The sequence below is a fragment of the Furipterus horrens genome, unplaced genomic scaffold, assembly GCF_987537825.1.
Source record: "Furipterus horrens unplaced genomic scaffold, mFurHor1.1.pri manual_scaffold_3, whole genome shotgun sequence".
Classification (NCBI taxonomy): Eukaryota; Metazoa; Chordata; class Mammalia; order Chiroptera; family Furipteridae; genus Furipterus; species Furipterus horrens.
Genome location: NW_028327173.1, coordinates 23,809,654 through 23,828,689, shown reverse-complemented (window position 1 = coordinate 23,828,689; position 19,036 = coordinate 23,809,654). Strand labels below are relative to the sequence as shown.

General features: G+C 51.2%; 1 protein-coding gene across 2 annotated transcripts in view; it reads left to right on the top strand.

Annotated features, from left to right (window-relative positions):
• Positions 1-1,760: 1,760 nt before the first annotated feature.
• STK40 (serine/threonine kinase 40) overlaps positions 1,761-19,036 on the top strand; it is a 35,603-nt gene continuing 18,327 nt past the window's right edge. Inside the window, exon 1 of one of the 2 annotated variants that reach the window (XM_090269122.1) lies at positions 1,761-2,152. The gene's annotated coding sequence lies outside the window, so the exon portion shown is untranslated. Of the gene's footprint in view, positions 2,153-2,381; positions 2,574-19,036 lie in introns of those variants that run through there. The other variant, XM_090269121.1, reaches the window with a different exon arrangement.

The window sequence follows — 19,036 nt, the reverse complement described above, 5'->3', positions numbered from 1 at the left end:
CTGGAGGTATACTTAATAACCCCATTTTACAGATGAGCAAACAGATCCAGAGAGGTTAAGTGACTTGCCCGAGGTTGGAGAGCCAGTGAACAGCAGAGTGGGGATTTGAACTCAGATCTGTATGACTCAAACTCCATGATACTACACTATTTATTCTGCTTCCCAGCACTTCCAACATCACACTGAAGACAGAGTAAATAAACAGTGCCCTGCTCATCTTAGTGGTAGGATCCAGCTACCAAGTATGGGCCTGGCACTCAAAACTTGCCATACCCACCCAGGCCTTGGGGCTTGGCTACAAAGAGAAGCCAGAAGCCAACCAGTAAGGAGGATTTGCTGGGTTTCAGAAGCCTGAGTAAGCTTATCAGGGGTGAAAGTCTCCTTCTCTCCTGGGATAGGCAGACCTACCTATACCTCATCAAGTTACCATCTCATGCTGTTGTGACAGGCATCACTTTGTTTTGGCAGCACTGTCTGCAAGTATATGCCCAGAGTTGAGAGCCAGCAGGAAAGCGTGTCACCATGTGTGTGTGTCTCACGTTGATGTCCTGGTGACAGTTTTTCATTTCCTCTGGCTGGTACCTTTAATTTCTATTTGTTACCTCTTCTGTCTTTCTCTTCCTCCTCCTCTTCTTTGTTAAAATCCTATCTTTTGAATCAGCTGAGAGTCTCCTGGGGGTGGGGATAGTGGTGTCAGCTCCTAGTGATTCATCTAGCTGATAATTAGAGCTCTGGAAAACCCAAAACTCATTCCTGTCAGAGTCAGGGCTTCCGGAATCCCTAGGCTTTTCCCTTTGTCAGAGAGGAGAGCTGTGGGGGCAGGGGCCAGGCTTCTCTGCACCTGACTTTCTGTCATTCACTTCATCAGAGCTCTTTAACTGAGGGTCAGTAGGGGCACTCTTACTCACCAGGTCCTGGGAGAAGCTGCTTCCACGCTCCCTGAATCCTCCCAGAGATCCCACCAAATGTTATCCCTATTTTGACACATGGGGACGGTTAAGGCTTAACTTACACTTGTCACTCAGCTTGTAAGGAACACAGTCAGGATTCAAATCCAACCTTTTCAGAATGTGCCCAAGTTGCTTCAGATCACAGTCCTGCCATTATAAGCTGTGTGTCTTTGGAGAGGTTCCTTTCCATCTCAGAAATCTAGATTCTTCCTCTGTAAACAGACTCCTAACCTGATGGCTCTAAAGTGCTTCACACAAGGTGTGACACAACAGTAGGAGCTGTTTTGATTACTATTGTTATTCAGCCCCATCAGCTCAGGCCACCAGGCATTCAGATGGACAAAGAGATGACACAGGAGGAGGCAGCCAGACACACTCACCAACTCTCTTGTCCTAGCACTGCCTGTGTGGAGATGACAACTGCACATACACGTAAGTGCCTGACCACACACACGCCCTAGTAAAACCCAGCAGTGAACACAGACTTGGACACGTGTGCCCACACATGGATACAGAGCGACTCCGGACAGCTGGCAAGACACCCCGGAGCCAGACAGTCATTTGCAGCGAGCACCGCAGCGAGCACCTCTTGAGACAAAGGAGTGACGGCCATGGTCGCTGGTGCTGCTGCCACTGAGCCCTTTTAGCTGCTTCTGCATGCCAGGGAAGGGAAGCCAGGCACTCACAGGGCCCCAGTGAGTCACCGGCCTGATGCAATCAATCCCTTTAAAGGGCTCATCTGATGGTGCAAGAAGCTGATTCATGGAGGGCGTGGTTGCTGGAGGAGGTGGAGAAAGGGACCGAAACTGCTACAGGAGGGACTGAGGTTAGGTAGCTGGAATTGTTCATAGAACTCTTCACTGTAAACCATCCCCGTCAAGACTTCAGGGATCTTCGGGTTGAAGCAGGGTTTCAACAAAAGCGAGGGGCCCAGAGGGAAATGAATTGTGAGGGCTACGACAGGAATTCCTGTAATTTATTGAGCCTAACCGCAGCGCTCTCCGCACAGAACTCCAGAAACCGATGAATGGGGATCAAGGAAGAGCCATTTTTCTGATAAATACACTACAACTGGCCGATCTTCCACCTGCTGGAGACTTCACCAAACCCCGCAGGGCGAAACTGTAGGGCACCGGAGGTGCAGTGGAGTTGGGGCGGGGGTGGTGCCTCAAGCCCAGGCTCTCCGCAGACTTAGAAAAAAGGTAAGTGCCGCCCCTTTAGAGTTTCAGCCTCCAATCGTTTCACAGGACCCCACCCAGAACCAATCCGCAATTGGAATCTGGCCTCTAGCCTGAAGGCTTCCGCCCATCGTCAAGCTGGTGCCCAATCCCAATGCCGTGAGGCCGTAGTCACTGGCGGGGGGCGGGGGACCCGAAGAAAGGGGCGGGGCTGTGGCTCCGGCCAGGAGGAGGGGGCGGTGCGTCACTTCCGTTGTCAGGTGGCGGCGCCGCAGCCATGGAGGGAGGCAGCGGCGGCGGCTGCGGCTCGGGTGGCTTTGCTGGGAGGCGGCGGTGAGCGGCTCCCACGCCCCCGGCCCGGCCCCGGCCCCCCGGGACGGAGCTCCGAGCAGTCCCGGCTCTGGGCTACAGACTATGGGCGAGCAGCGGTGAACACCGGGGGAAGGTGAGGGCGGGGGGTCCGGGAACAGGGAGCCGGGCGGGGGTGCGGGTTTTCTGGGTGGGCCTCAGCGGCCGAGGCGATGAGACCATGGTGACAGCCCGAAGCTGTCCGTCTGTGATAGAAATGGCAACAGTGAATGCCTCTTCTGGGGTCTGCTGTTCCCGGGCGGCGGGGGCGGGAGCTGCTGCGCGCTGGAGAAGGGGGGCCGCGTGGAGCTTCAGTCCCGCGGAAGCCCTGGGAGGTGGGCACTGTCAGCCTTGCCTGGAGTCACTCCACTAGCAAGTGAAGGCACTGGCGTTTGAACCAGCCAGGTTTTTCCCGAGCCACCCTCTGCCTCTCCATGCTTCCCTCCTGATCTGAGAGTGACTTGAAAGTTAGAGAGTCCCCAGGGAGTGTCAGCCAGGGCTTCCAACAGCAACCCTCACCGCTGGCACGGGCATCATCGCTACTGGGGAATTTTCGCCCCCCCGGGCGGCGTTCGGGTGCGGGTCAGAGCTACCTGCTTGCCAGTGCTACGTTTCGTTCGGCCTTTTCCAAGGAGAGAGCCTGCTGCTGTGGTCACTGTTTCACCTGTCTTGCCGGGTCAGGCCCGCCCATTCTCACGTCACTTGGCCTTACCCTCCAGCCAGTAGGTAGGGGCGTTGGGATTCCCGACGCCGAATTCTCTACCCACCCCCACTCCCTAGGTTTGGTCCCCGTTTGTTGGCGGAAGGAAGAGATGACAGCCGCCCTCTGAGACAGAATAGACTTTGCTCTGTCTTAAGTCACGAGAGGAAACCGGTTGGCGTTGCTTGGTTTTGAGAGCAGTGGGGAAGAGGGTAGTCACTCTGGGCTGGGCGCCCTTCCCTCTTGGCTTAGCGCTCCTGAGATCAGGAAGAGCAGAATGTGTAACTGTAAGGCCAAACTAAAACAGTGTTTGTGAGCTTCTCCAGCGCTCTAATAGCCCTGCTGTGCCAGCTGTTTATGGGTTAGATCTAGACAGTCTGGAGCTAGCCCTCATTCATTCATTCATTCATTCATTCCCTACATGACAACAGCAGTATCCTTGCTTGGAGAGGCAAGTACCTTATATTATAGTGGTTAAAGGAGGGTTTTGGCTCTGGCTGGGTGGCTCATTCTGTTGGAGCGAATCCATACAACAAAAGGCTGGGGGTTCAATTCCCAGTCAGGCACAGTGGGTTCTATCTCCGGTCGGGGCACTGGTCAGGGCACGTATGGGAGGCAACCAACTGGTGTTTCTCTCTCATATCTGTTTCTCTCTCTCTTCTTTTCTCTCTCTCTCTAAAATCAATAAACGTATTTTTTAAAAAAAGAGTGGGCTTTGGAGCCAGATTTCCTAAGTTCAAATTCTGGCTCTACAGCTTTCTAGCTGTGTAACCTTAGGCACATTATTTAACCTCTCTGTGCCTCAGTGTTCTCATCTCTAAAACAGAGGTGAAAACATAGAGTTGTAATGAAGATTTTATTTTATTTTTTTAAAGATGATTTATTTATTTTTAGAGAGAGGGGAAGAGAGGGAGAGAAACATCAACGTGTAGTTGCTTCCCGTATGCCCCCAACTGGGGACCTGGCCCACAACCCAGGCATGTGCCCTGACTGGGAATTGAACCAGCGACCCTCTGGTTCACAGGCCAGCACTCAATCCACTGAGCCACACCAACCAGGGCTGTAATGACGGTTTTAAAAGTTAACACATGTTAAACACATAAGACTATGTCTACCACATAATAAGAGCCCAGTAAATGCTAGCTTTTATTCTTATTTCAAGAAGCTTATGGTCTGGTAAAGGGAAACTGACCTGTAAACAAATAGTTGAAATGTGGTCTAATAGAAGGCTGTGGGAGCCCAGTGGAGGAAGCCACGGGCTCAGTCTGTAGGGGGAGGGCCCTGGGAACGGTCAGCCAAAGTACTGACATGGGAGCTGTATCTAGAAAGATGGGAAGGCTTAGCCAGGTGACAGTGAAAAAGCAAGGTGTTCTCCTTAGAGAGAGACAAGTAAACTCATGGTTTATTCCAGAAGCCTCAGGTTGTTCCATACAGTGGTATGAAAGTCAAATCAACATGGTACAAGGTAAGGCAGTGTAGGTTGACAAGAGAACACCACATTAACAATTTGGGACTCTGTGACAAGGGTGGCGGGGAGCCAGTGAAAAAGTTTTAGGCAGAGGAGTGTGATGATTGGATCTAGCTATAGAACTGTCTCTTTTGAGTCCCAGCAGAAGAGGGAAGGAAGAAGAGAAACTAAAGGAAGTATTGGAGGCATTTTAGAGGCCCTTGCAAGCCTCTAAGAGAGGAGAATTGGTGCTGGGGTGGTGGGTCTTTGCTAAGAAAGCACTGTATGCAACCAGTGGCAGGTGACAAGCTCACTACATTGCACTGGGCTTCTCTGCCTAGCACAGAAATGCCTGGCACATGTGCCCCTATCTTCCTGGGATTGCAGGTTGCTTGAGCAGCTGGGGAAGTGAGGCTGCCCTCTCAGGCCAGTTGCAGGAGATCCTACATTTGTTCTTTCATGCCTTTAATTTGACCTTTTGGGAAGGCAACAGCTTGTAGGTGGTTAAGAGCCTACCTGGCTCTGCAATCAGATCTGGGTTCTAATCCCAGCCCTGCTGGTCTCTAGAGCTCTAGAGCTTACCTATTCTCTCCATGCCCAGCTTTCTCATCTGTGAAATGGGGACAGTCAGAGCCTCCTCCCTCGTATGGCCGTTGTGAGGATTAAGTAAGCTATGGCAAGTTGAGCATTTAACACACACTGAGTGTTAGCTGTTATTATAGGCTGCAGGAAAGAACTGCTAAGAATTAGTTGATGCAATTAGTGGCAACTAGAACTGTGACCCATTGAGCTGTCAGAAGTGTCCTAAGGGATCACAAAATCACAGAATGTATTATATTCTTTATGAAAAGGAAATCTGTGGGGAGTTTACCCAATCTGTATAGGAGCCATTCAGATCATTCAGCGTGGCTCCTTAAAAGAACCGTTTTTAAAAATAGAAAAAGGGATGCTGAGGAAAAAATTGTATTATGAAGTACGAGAAAAAGTATTTAGCATTTCTTCCATGTGTTTGTCCCTATTAGTGACCCTAGTCCTGTGTCTGAATTCATATCAGCAGGAAACATCTCACACATTGGTGTGTGTGTGGCGGCGCAATATCCAGAATCCGAGTTCCACACATGATGCTGGGTGGGGGCAAGCGGGTTAGGGTTAGGGTGGGGAGGGGGTTGAGAGGGACAGAAGGTGAACAGAGAGGCAGGTAGCAGGGACAGGGCCAGCTCCTAACCAATTAACACGTGCATAGCATTTGCAAGTCTCACAGAAGTCTGTGCAGCATGCAGCAGGAACCCAGAAGAATGACTGATTCCCCTGGAAGATGAGAAGAGCACTGGGGAGAACTTAGGAGAATCCTTAGAGCTTAAACTGAATCTTGAAGGGTGAGTACAGTTTTCCAAGGGCTCCTGAAGCGCTCCCGACAGGGGAGCAGCCTGGCCCAGGCCGGCTGTGTGCCAGTGAGTGCACGTAGGAACCGCGGAGGTTCTAGCCCAGGGTGTGAAGGCTATAGGACTTGCTAGAGAAGTAGGCTCCAGTGCTGAAGTGCTTGAACTAATTATTCTCTTGGTGACGGGATGCTTTAAGTAGAGGGAACATTAGACTTCCATCTTTCCAAGAGTCCTCTGGCTGTGGGTCAAGGATGGATTGGGGCAAGAAAGAATCTGGAGTCCCTGTAGAAGGCTATTGCAATAATCAAAGCAAGGGCTAGTGGGGGCCTGGATCAGGGCAGACGACAGGGCTGTTCTGAGGAAAATCTGGATTCTGGTAGTATTTGGAAGTGATGGCTAAGGGAAGAGCAGCGGTGGCAGGTGACCCTGAGGTTCCTGGTTTGGGTGACAAGAGGGAATGATAGTGCAGAGATAGGATGGCTTAGGAGAAGACAATGACCAGTGAAATCGGCCAGCTGCATTCAGTAAGCCCTGCATGCACTCGTGGGACGGGATCTCGGTTGCGAAGTCCGGGGCACCCTGTCTGGCTTGGGACCAGGCTTCCCTCTGATTTTGCCTGAGTCGGTGCCTGAGAGAAGGGCAGCTTCCCTTCCTTCACCCTTCCTCCGTCCAGATTTGAAACAACTACTTCATTGTTTCAGAAACTTAAGGGCTGAGCCTGAAAAACTCCCATAATGTCTGCAGCCTTCCAATGGCCCTAAAGGACAGCCCTTCAGTCTGCCGCTATCCACACTCATTCAGCAGCAATGGACTGAAGGGATCTTGCACAGCAGCTACCCTAGGGAGAGATGGCTTCCCCTGCTCCCCTGGAGATCTTATCTAGAAAGAGACCCTGAGATTGCATTTACTCCAGAGGCTGGGTCAGCAGACTCAGTCCCTCTTCTCAGGAAGGGGAGGTGTCAGCCAGAGGCTACCTAGGACTCACTCAGAACCATGAGGCGAGTGCCTTTATCCTCCTGAGCTCCAGGGCCTTGCCCAGCTAGACCTGAATGAGATGGGCTGTGGGGAGGGGTGTGCTGGTAGGCAAGGCTTCAAACAGGCCCTTTGAAATCAAGGAGCTCTCTGCAGGGTTTGTCCTTGCTTTTGTGGTGTGGACAAGAAAGCGGCCTGAATTCAGAGCCTCTCTTTCTCCTCCCCCTGCTCAGGTGAGATCGTGGCTCTGAAGGTGTCCTGGCCCATAGCAGCCCTGCACATCCTCGCAGGTCTGAAATCAAAATTCCCCAAAGGGCGAAGTTTGCTGTTGCTTGTTCTGATTCACTTGCTGTCTTAGAGATGGTTCCACTGCAGTGCGTGCATGTCTGGATCGTTTGGGGTGCCATTGTGTCATTATCTCTGCTGATGTACTTAGGTTATTTTCTGTTTGTTTGTTTTTCTCTACCAACAAAGCTGAACTAACTGTGTACATGCGAGCTTAGGTATCTGCAGAATAAATTCTAGAAGAGGGGTTGCTGCTTTAAAAAGTACCTTTTATTATTATTATTATTTAAAGAATTTCTAGGCCTCCTTATAATAAGCAGTCTGCTTTTTGCCCAGCAAGCAAAAATAATATTTTGGGGTTGAGGTCCCCCTTCCTGAGGGAGCTACAGCCCAGTGGTGATCATCCTCTTCTGGCTAATGGCAGCCTGTCCTTGGTGTGAATTTAGACTCCTAGTATAGCAGTATACAGGCCTGATGATTCAAAGAAACTCTAGTTATTAGAAAGCATAGAGGTAACAAAACTGAAAAGGGTTCTTGTCATTCAGAATGAAGCTGTCTCCTCTAAGTGTGTTTGTACATTGCCATCTACTTGGCAAAAGAGATAGAGGATCTTTAGCCTTTAGGGAATCTGTGACCTAAGAGACCAGAGGGAAGAGAAAGTGGCCTGGACATTGCCGTGGGCATTGTCAGAGCAGGACTGGTGTGCTTGTCATTTGTCTTTGGGTTTGGGCCGAGGTTGTTCACGGTATGATAAGGGAACAGCAGGTGCTTCTAGGGAGAGGCTTAGTTCATCCCCTTGGGAGACCTTGAGACTAGTGTAGCCCAAAATTCTGTGGGGCTTTTGGAAATCTGCCAGCTCTAAAGAGCAAGAATCCTGCTCCTTTTTGTGGTAGATAAGGATCTCCTGGCTGTACTTTGTTTGGGGCAAGTGCTGCAGGGTGTGTTCTATTCTGACTCCTCTCCCAGGGTGGTCTCTCCTGCAGGAACTGAGGGGGAAACAGCAAAAAACAAGGATCCCCACTATCTTCCAGGTCCTTAGCTAAGCACTCTGTATGCATATTGAATCCTTCTCACGTTTAAGGAAGAAAGGGTTATTTCTCTTACAGAGGAGCCCCCCAGGCACAGAGAGCTTAAGTAACCTCTCTACTGTTATATAGCCAGCAAGGGCAGGGCTGGATTTCCGCCCCACACTTGTATGACTTTAGAGCCCCTGCCATCCCATTCCTCCATCCTGGGGAGCCCAGCCACCTGAAATCTGGGCTCCCAGAGCCATGGAGCTGGAAGGGACCTTGACACAGCTAAAGCAGTCCCTGCTTTGCTAGAGAAATGGAAACCACCACTGCCTAGAGACAAGTCCCTCCCCTACTGCCCCGTGAGTAGTGGGTTAGGAGACTTTCAGCCATGTCAGCCCACTCTTAAGGGCTTAGGCTCAGATCACACCTGGCTTCAGAACCCAATTCTGCCACTTGCTAGCTGAGTGACCTTGAACAAGTCAACTTGTTCCCTATCCCCAACCCCAGTTTCCTCCTGTGTCAAGTGGACATGTGCTTCTTGCTGCTGAGGTTGTAATGAGGGTCAGACACGAGGTGATATCATCTTTAGCAAGTTCAGGCTAGTGCCTGGCCTGCCATCAGGACCCAGGAGCTAACTCTAGTGAGAGGCCCAGGTGAGCTGTTTGCTAGCAGGTCTGTTTGTGTCCCAAAAGTGGCATCATGAGGTGGTTTCCAGGTCTCCCGTTTAAATGGCTTGGTGGTCCTCCCAGCCTTTATGGATACCAGGTGGCGAGCAGGAAGTTCCTTATGTTTGCAAGTTACCTGGGAGAATGTAAGTGTACCAGGAGTGGTGATTTTGTCCCCTCTGCCCCAACTCTCCTGACATAGCGTGGGGTTAGCACACAGGCCTCTGTATTCAGGGCACTTGCACTCCCACGCGTGTTCCAGCGCGCCAGGCTCCCTCAGCGAGCCTTCCCTGAGGGACACCTTCCGCAATTCCATTGCTGCTCTTAACAATTTGAATGGGTTCAGAAAATTTTTAGATTTAAAAAAATTATTATAGTAGTCTTTGGTAAAATAGTTGAATAGTGTGGAAGAATATAAAACAAAACTCTCCCGCCTCTCCTTGGGCCCCTAGTTCTACTGCCTGGAGGTATCCCCATTGTTAAGTTTCTTCTAGAAATTTCCTGTGCATATTCAAAGGTATGCATAGTCTCTTTTTTTTTTTTTTTTTTTTTACCCAAATGGGATCACATTATACAAATAGTACTGCATTTTGCCTTTTTTTAATGTAATGTATCATGGACATGTTTATCTGTCAGCAGGTGTGGCTTTAGCCTTACAGGCTGCATAATATTGTGTTGTCTGGATGGAACATGATATAGTGAACCAGTCCCCTCTTGGTGGACAGTTAGATTGTTTCCTGTCTGGGGTGTGTGTGTTTTTTATTTTTGTGGTTTTGTCTTTTGTGATTGTTTTTGTTTTGCTGCAGTTAATCTTTGTGAATGTGTGTGAGTATATTTATAGGATAAGTCCCTAGAACTGGAATTGCTGTTCCTGAGACATGTGCATTTTTCTTTTACTTTGTTGGCTATCATTGTATACATGTCATCTGTGCACCTGTTGGGCCTGCCCAGGGGTTCTCAGGCGGACAAGACCCCGGGCCCTGTCCAGGGCGTTCTCCCTCTGGAGAGATGCAGGCCAACACATGTGCAGTGAGCATGCACTTGCAAGTGCACGGAGGGTGTCTGTCCATGGTGGCTTGTGGCCCTCGGGATTGGCCGTGGCTGGCCTCTCAGGCTCAGAGCAGGTAAGGCCCTGGTGTCAGCTCACCCCTCTGAATGGCCCACTAAGGGACACTCTGATGACTTTGTCCCTCCAAAAAGCCACAGCCAGCAGCATTCAGCAAAACTGCAGAAAGTTAACTGTATTGTTCATTGTCAAAGTTGTGAAATTTAATTGATTTTTTGATAGAGGCAGTTAAGGAAAGGCAGTTTGCTGGCCGCAGTCCAAATTACCTTTCTCATAGGATGATTGTAGTGATTTTTGCTGTTAAAAAAAAAACAATGTAAAGCCTTGGCTGGTGTGGCTCGCTAGATTGAGAACTGAGAGGTCGCCGGTTTGATTCCCAGTCAGGGCACATGCCTGTGTTGTGGGCCAGGTCCCCAGTTGGGGGCATGTGAGAGGCAACCAATCAGTGTATCTCTTGCACAGATGTTTCTCTTGCGCTCTTTCTCCCTTCCTTCCCTTCTCTTTAAAATAAATATATCTTTTTTTTTTTTTTTTTTTTTTTGAGACAGTATAAAGACAGAGAATCCCATGCACCTGGGCCTGGCCTGGGCTATCCCATCAGTTGCTCTGGAAATCTGGGATAGGAGGAGACAGCACTTGTCTAGTGCCCCCCACATTCTGGCTCCCAGCAGGCCTCAGGGACCCTGTGTGGAACTTCACTGTCCCTCTCCTCCAGGTGGGAGACTGAGGAGCAGAGAAATACTTGTGCAGGTCACACAGTGGACACAAAGATGGCCTCAGACTCGGCCAGCCCTTCTTCACTCGCTTGTTGCATTCTCCTTGCCTGATTTGGACCATTGTGAGCGGCAAAAACCTGATGGCCACATGGGACACTGTAGCAGGCCTTGTTCATGGGCTCAGTCACTGCACAAAGCAATAACTGATTATTTGAGCTGAGGGACCCTCTATCATGTGCTCATGCTAGGGTCCCCCTAGTTGTAGGGAGGCTGGCATGACGGGGAGGGCTGTCAGTGACTCAGACTGCCATCACTGCGCATGGCAGAAGCCCCCCAACCCTGCCTGAGCCAAGAATCCACCAGGAATGTCTCCCAAGCCAGTGTGCTTCGCTGCTTCCCCAGGCTGCTTCTCTGGGTGGGAGATACCAGGGCAGCGCTGCTTGAGAAAGAGCTATTAAGTCTGTCCCTTCCTCCTCCGACACCCACACACAGTGACGGATTATTTGTTGTCACATCAGCTGCTTCCGGAGGCCCTTGGGAGGAGTGAGCTGGTGGCAGGGCTGGTGATGCTGCCCTGGATTCTGCTCTGGTGGCTTTTAGAGTGGCTGCTGGTGAAGTCCTATGACCCATCTGCACAAACTGGTTTCCTACGCCATTTATCTTTTCCCCAGAGGGGCCTACTGGTCCACCTCTGTGTGCACAGCCCTGCAGCCTTTTTCCCAGAATCACTCTGAGACATCCTCCTGGTCAGGGGCCTTTAGCCTGAGGTGTGGCCCCCCCAGCTTTCCTGAAGGCCACAGAGGAGCCCAGTGGGGACTTCCTCGGGGCAGTGGCATGAGGAGGGACAACACTGATTATGTAATCTCCTTGTGTGTGTGACCTTGCCTCCTGGAGGAGACTACAGCTGGACTGCCAGCTGCAGACCCTGGGCTTCCTGTGGGAAGCGGGGTCTTCAGGCCCCAGCATGCCCCCAGGGCTGCTGAACTCAGCACGCTGCAGTCCTGTGAGGAAAGGCAGTGACAGAGGACTAAGGGGGAGCAGCTGGGCACAGGGCCCTCTTTCTGCTGCCCCTCCCACTTCCCACTGGGCTGAGTCACTTCCTCTCTGGCTGCTGCAGGTACTCTCCCACATGCCCAAGAACAGGGCTTCGGGGGTGGGGTTCACCCTGTGCAACAAGAGGGAGCTCTGGTTAGAAGCAGCAGTTCCCTCCATACCCCCCAGGCAGTTAAGCGCAGCGTTTAGAGAGTGATGTGATGTTATGTATTCTTGACACATTGGAGCTATACATATCCTGCATTTTTAAAAGGAACAAAATCATCATGCTGTTTTGGAACACTGAGGATGACAGCACAGACATGAATCTTTGTTATCAGGGAGTCCTGGCTGTAGCCGGGGATTACTAATCCTCCTCCCCGTCTCCTCAGCAGCCATCTGAGCTCAGAAGCAAATGGCTTCCAGGGGCTTCCTGGGGAGATTGCTTGTTGCCTTCAGGCTGCCAGGGAAAAGGTTCCAGCTTGCTTCAGAGATGGCTGCCACTCCAACCCAAAGCAAAGGCCCTCGTACAGAGCCCCCTTCCAGCCAGCTAGCAGGAGTAGAAGAGAACAGACCATAGGCATCTATCTCCCTCAGGCAGGTGAGCTGGGCCAGGGTCTCTAGGCTTTGGCTTGTCAGCAATAAAAGGGAAAAATCTTTCCTTCATCAAGTTGTGAGAGTTAAAGAAAATCCAGCAAACAGTAAGAACAGTTCCTGGCAAGCTCTAGTTGCCCATCAGAATGATAGTTCGAAAGGTATTTCGCCTGGAGAGACTTGTCACCAGGAGGGTTACCTGAGCATGGAGCAGGGAATGCTCACCTTCCGTCCAGCACAGCCCTGGTGACCACCAGCCACATCCTGGCTGATCCTTCAGTCATCCCACTTTTAGAGGTGAGAAAATTGAGGCCCAGAGTGGTGGTGACCCTCACAGAGGGTTGGTGAGTACTTCAGGGTCACCAAGCAAGTGAGTGAGGGGAGCTGAAATTTGAAACCTGGCCTGCCTGACCCCAGAATTTATCTTGCCCTCCCAGCTGACATGTGAGTAACTGGTCCATGGTCTGAAGCACTTGGTTCCGTGAATTCCTCTTGGTTCTGTTGAGTTGACTTTGTAGATGGAGGACAGGCCTGTGGGGAAGTTGGTGGCGCTGGTAGAAGCACCTACATGTGAGCATTGAGGTGCAGTGGGGTGGCTCCCAGAGGGCGTGGGTTGGGGAGGGGCAGGACACTGCCTCCTTGGCTGGTCCGTAACCCCAGACTCAGCTCGTCTCTCCAGAGAGACCCTGCTGAGGGGGCCCTGAAACACCTCCTTCTCTAGTGGCACGCATGGCCCCTCTCTCCCTGCTCACCTGCAGCTTCCTGGCGGGGCCCCTCCCTGATTCCAGGAGAGTGATTGCTTGTAAGGAAGTCCAGAGGGTGCTGTCCTTTCTGTGATTGGCAGTCCTAGAACCACAGCCGACATCAGGTGGAGAAAGAGCAGCTAAGGAAGCAGTGTGGTCAGTTAGAAATATGTGCGATTCCGAATCAGAAAACCTGTGTTCACATAGGTGACCTCTGAACAACTAGCCAGGAGACTTGAAGCAGTTCTCTGAGTATTTCTGAGCCTCAGTTTCTTTTTCTAGAAAACGTTGTGTTCTGGGAGCAGGAGTAGGGAGGCTCAGTTACAATAGTGTATTTGAAAGTGCTTTAAGCTATAAAGCCTTGTACAACAGTTCGCCAGTGGGAGGATGTGGGCCTCCCAGTGGGTTCTGAGCCCGAAATTCACCATCCAGAAAGGGGCCCAGGGAGTTTTCCAGGGAACCGGCAGCCCTCTAGTGTGGATGGGTCTGGTCTATAAAGCATGAATCCATAGATCATCTTAGTTGGATTGTATCTTCAGATTTCACCCTGCTCACCTCAGGTGTTTTTGTTTGTTTAAGATTTTATTTATTTATTATTAGAGAGAGGTGAAGGGAGGGAGAAAGAGGGAGAGAAACATCAATGCGTGGTTGCCTCTCACACACCCCCAACTGGGGACCTGGTCCGCAGCCCAGGTGTGTGCCCTGACTGGGAATTGAACCAGCCACCCTTTGGTTCTTAGGTGGACGCTCAATCCACTGAAGCACACCAGCCATGGCTCATCTCAAGTTTTGTCATTTCATGGTGTAGTCAGCTAAATACATAGCTGGGCGAGAAGTTCTCTTTTCTGGGGGAAGTGAGAGTGGGAGGAATTTTTCTGACCAGCCGAAGAACCTTCACACTAAGACGTGTCACTGGTGGAGGGTACAGGCCAGGCGGCCACTCCCACGCTCCCTTATCTTGCTCCAGGAAAGCATGTCTTAGCTGAATTCAGCAAAAAGGGGGCTGGTCTGTCCCTTTGCCAATGAGGGGGTGGGCCCAAGCTTCACGTGTTGTGAATGGGTTTCATTCCTCCAGGAAGGCTGTCTCCTGCAGCTAGCACTGCCTAAGCCCAACCTCTGGCAACCAGCCAGCCAAGAATGCTTTGCCTCAGTCATCCAGACATTTCTGAGGTGAGACTTTTCCTGGACAAACTCTTCCCAGCACCACTGCAGCCCAGTTACCTGCCGCTGTGACCCCCTGTCTCTCTGATCCTGGACTCTGCCTTCTGCCTTTAGCTGGTAGACCATCTATACTTTCTTCTGGGTCCCACTTTGACCCCGGGCCTCTAGGTGATCTTGAGCTCTGTCCCCTGTCCCAGCATGGGCTTTAGTACCTTCTGGGTGCACAACAAACAGTTCTACACTGTTTTCTTGTTCAGTAGTTTGCCAGGCACTGGGCGGGGTGCAGGGAGGGAGAGGTGAATTGGGGTTGCTCTCAAAGGAGTGCCCACAGACTGGGGTCAGGGGTAGTCAGACAAATAAACCAATGGCTATAGCACAGCAGGAGGGGACTCCCAGAGGTATGCTCAGGTGCTCTGAGAGCTGGAGGAAGAGAGGACTGAGGGAGGACAAACCAGCCGGGGAGAGGAGGGCAGGGCAAGGGTGTTCATGGCACAGTCAGGGAACTGTGAGTCATTTGGTGTGGCTGGATTTAGGAGGCATATAAGGGCAGTGACGCTGCAGAGGTGGCATGGGTCTAGCCAGGCTCACTGAGGAGGTTGTTTCCTCCTGAAGACCACGGGAACAATGGAGTACCCACCCCCACAGGAAGGACAGACTACTGCAGCCCTGGTCCCCAAGCAGAGGAGCAAGTGCAGCCTGCTGGAATCTGTTTGTCCGGCTCCAATTACACAGGTAGCCAAGGTGGGGTCTTCTAATGGAGTCATCCTTGCTGATGAGCCTCATGGGGAGCAGTGCCCAGTCATCTTGAATCTGGTGCCAAGAGAAACCCTTTGAAGATGTGCTGCAAGAAAGACGCCACCAGGTGGCAGACCTGGAGACGGCACAAAGGCCTCTTTCCCACACCCCCTAACACCCTCCCCCCATTCCTTTTGCAGTATTTGGGGTGGGGAAGGGAAGCGAACAGTCAAGACTGAACTCCTGTTCGTACCAGGCTGTCTCTGCCCAACAAGTATGGGATTCCAAGTTCTGCCACTGTGGGCTGTGTACTCACCAGAAATCCCTTTGACCCTGTGAATCTGGGCAGCATATTCCTCCAGGGTCTTGGGAGCTTTTTCAGAAGGTTGCACTTTCTCCTCTGTCTCCAGGCACCTGAGAGTAAATTACAGACATCATGACCTTTCAACACCAAATGGTAGTATCTGTCACCTAAAAACGAAGACATTCTCCTATGTCCTGTGCTATTCTGGAATGCAGTTTTCAAATTCAGGAAATTTACCATGATATAGTACAATTATCTAATAAACAGTTCATATTCAGATTTTGCCATTGCCCAGTCATATTCTTTATAACCCTCCACTCCAAGGATGACTCATCGCATTTACTTGTCATATGTCTTTAGTCCTTAATCTAGAATTGTTCTTCAGCCTTTTTTTCTCTTCCTTTTTTTTAATCCTCACCCAAGGACATGCTCACTAGTTTTAGAGAGAAAGAGAGGGAGAGAAACATCAATGTGAGAGAGAAATATTGATCGGTTGCCCCTCGCACGTGCCCCAGCTGGGACCAAACCTACGACCCAGGCATGTGCCGTGACAGGACTTGAACCCGCGACCTTTTGCTTACGAGATGACACTCCAACCAACCGACTCACACTGGCCAACGCAGTTCTTCGGTCTTTTAAAAACCTATCTGACACTGATGTTTTTGAACATGCCTCTTTTGTTGAATGTCCCTGGATTTGGACTTGACTCATGATCAGGTCTAGTTTATGCCTTTTTGCTAAAAAAAATAATAATAATGTAAGCTATGTTGTATCCTTTTAAGTGTATCATCAGGAGTAACGTGATGTCAGTTTGTTCTGCTGTTGGTGGTGTGGTATTAACTTTGGCCGTATGATTAAGTTGCAACTTGCTTGTTTATTAAAGTATATTTACACACAGTGAATTTCACAGATCTTTTAACTGTACCATTCAGTCGTTTTGACAAATGTACATACCCAGAAGTTATGTTCTTAGATGGTAGAAGTTTTACAGCCCAGTATATGTGCTCTGTCCCCCTCCCCTAGTCCTGCTCCAGGACGTCTTAGGCTAGAGGTACTAGGTCTTAATTCTGTCAACTGGGTCATAGTGAAGGACCCATTTGGAGTAGCCTTATCCTCCCAGGCAGTCCCTTACTGTGTCCTGCATTGATAATTGCCAGCTGGTGCTCCAGCCTCTGCTCAAAAGAGTAGGTGCTTCCCCTACTACAGAATGTGCACCTGGCAGGGCCCACAGCCCTCTGCTCCTCAGCAGCTCAGCCAGCCCCCAGGCCTCTTCTCTTCCCCACACTGAGCTGAACCTGTCAGTCAGGCTAGCCATCAGACCCCCTGCCTATAATCTCAGCCCAGCAGACAGCAGGTTCAAGGTCTCTTAAGCTTTTAATCTGGTTTCTTCTACTCCCCACCTCCCAAACTCGGTACCTAACTATCCCTTTCTTTTTGAGCAGAAGAAATGCAAAGCTACTGTGTTTAAGCTAACAGTAGTACAATTCATCAAATGTTTACAATGCCAGTAGGTACTCTGTGTGGGCTGTCTCACTCTGTCCTTGGACCTACTTGGAAGGTAGATATTGTGCACCATTTTGCAGATTCAGAGTAAGTAAGTTGTCCAAGGTCTCATCACTGCTAAGTGACTGTGCCAGGCTTTGAACCAGGTTTGGCTCACTGCAAATCCTTGCTCTCACTCAGAGGTTCCCATCTAGTGTGGGTTATGTAGGGTAAAAGGTGATCCCTTCAGCCTGAGGCATAGGATGGGCCATACATAGGACAGCTGGAGCTCCCCTCCCCCAGTCCTTTTACCCCCAAGTGCTGTACAACTTTTCTCTTCGTTATGACAGGAAAAAACCAAGACACATTGCTCTAACCACTTTTTCTGCTGCCTTAGTGTCCTATGGACAGAGACTACCCTTTCCCTGGGATCTGCTGTGGGTCTGGACACATAGCCCCTTAGCACGTGGCAAATAGGATTGAGACCAGTGATGGGTGGGAGCTCTGTGCACACTTCCGGGTGCTGGGGGGGCGGGGGGGCTGGATAAATGTGCAAGGCCCTGCTCTCAGTAGGCACTGCCAGTGGTAAAGTCCAGAAGACAGAAGCCTGCACAGCTCAGGAACCTTTTGTTTGTTTTGTTTTATTTCGACTGAGCCAGGAAACATGGCGGTAGGGATCAGGGCTGCTGACAGGGACGGCTTCAGCTCAGTCTGATGCTGCCGTGTAGACACAGGCCTTTGGCTTCTAGCAGGAGCACGAGAGCAGCTGCTGTTGTCACACGCGCACACACAGCAAGTGCTGCACTACACCGAGGTCTGCCGTTTGCTCCTTGCGGGGATTGCCCTTGCACTCTGCCTTCACCTGTTTGGTTTGCAAGGACACCCATTGCTCCAGGAACCCAGAGCAAAAGCCTACAACGAGGTTGAATGCAGAACTTTCTGCACACGTGAGCAGGCCCCACTGCTGCCGCTCATGTTTGTGGGGTGTGGGGGTTTGCTCTGTCTCTGTGAACACGTAAGTGTCCACCTCCTGGGCCCATGTACCTGCGCACGCGCAGGAAGGCCTATGGGGCTATGTCTGGTGTGAGTGAGGGGCCCCTCCTTGCCCTGGCCAGGCTTTAGCTGCTTTGTAGTTGGGTGGCGCTGAGGAAAGATTGAGCTTGGGAGGCCTCAGTACCAGCTCTCTTTGCAGCCCAATTCCTTTTGGGGTTGGTGGTATGTCTGCCATGTTGAACTGTGTCCTGTCCGGCTCCACCCCACCCAACTATCCTGTACCCTGTCACACTGTACCCCTCGGCTCAGCTTTATGGGCCTTAGAACCCTACATGTTGCTAATGGCCTGGCCTTCATTGCCTTCTAGGAAAGCTGCGCTTACATGGCCCCGCAGCTTCAGGGTTACATGACCTTAACCCCAAGTTGACAGGATAGGGCAGGCCTCCCCTCCTCTGGGTATGCCATGGTGGCTGTCACGGAGCTGAGGCCCTCTCATGCTGAGGCCCATGATTTGCTCCCTCAGCTGGGCCAAGCAAACAGAACCCCATGCTTTTCAGATTGAGGCGCACAGCCTACAGGAGGCAGGGCTGCCAGACTGGTTCTTTCAGTGCCTTCATCCCTCTCCCGCACTGTCGCCTCACTGAGCTTCCTGTTGAAGCCAGGTTCTGAGGGAACCAGCCATGACATGGGAAGATAACACATGGGGTAATTGACAAATTTAAAGCTCCTGAGACTTCCAAGCCAGGAATGATAAGTTCCTGGGGAGTGGAGCAGTGGACCCAGGAAACACCAGCTTACAGCTGCCCCTTAGCCAGGCTGGAGCATGGCCCTTCACCCCAGCCTGAGGACCAGCGTCTCTGGAGGAGCCTGGCCCCAAGTCCTTCTGAGACCGGGGCAGCCAGAACTTCTACTTCCCAGATCTCACTGGGAAGCCCGGATCCCTCAAATTGGCCTCCCCTGTGGGAGCATTTGCCAGTGTAGCTCTGGAGGCGGACACTTCAGGAGGATTTGAAAGCAGGGCACACCTTCCCTGTGCATCAGTGGGGGAGGAAAAAGTACAGGAGGACCTGTCTTCGGGAGTCTTCGCTCGCCTCACACTGCTATCTTTGCTTCCGCCAGCTCTGGTGGCATGAAGGGGATGCTCAGGAAGGGAAGCAGCCTTGCTACCACTCCCCCTGCCAACAGCATCTTTTCCCTCTCCCTGCCCGTCTGCTCCCATCCTGCTGTCTGCCTACATTTTGGAGCAATTCCCATGCCGTTTGCTTGAGTT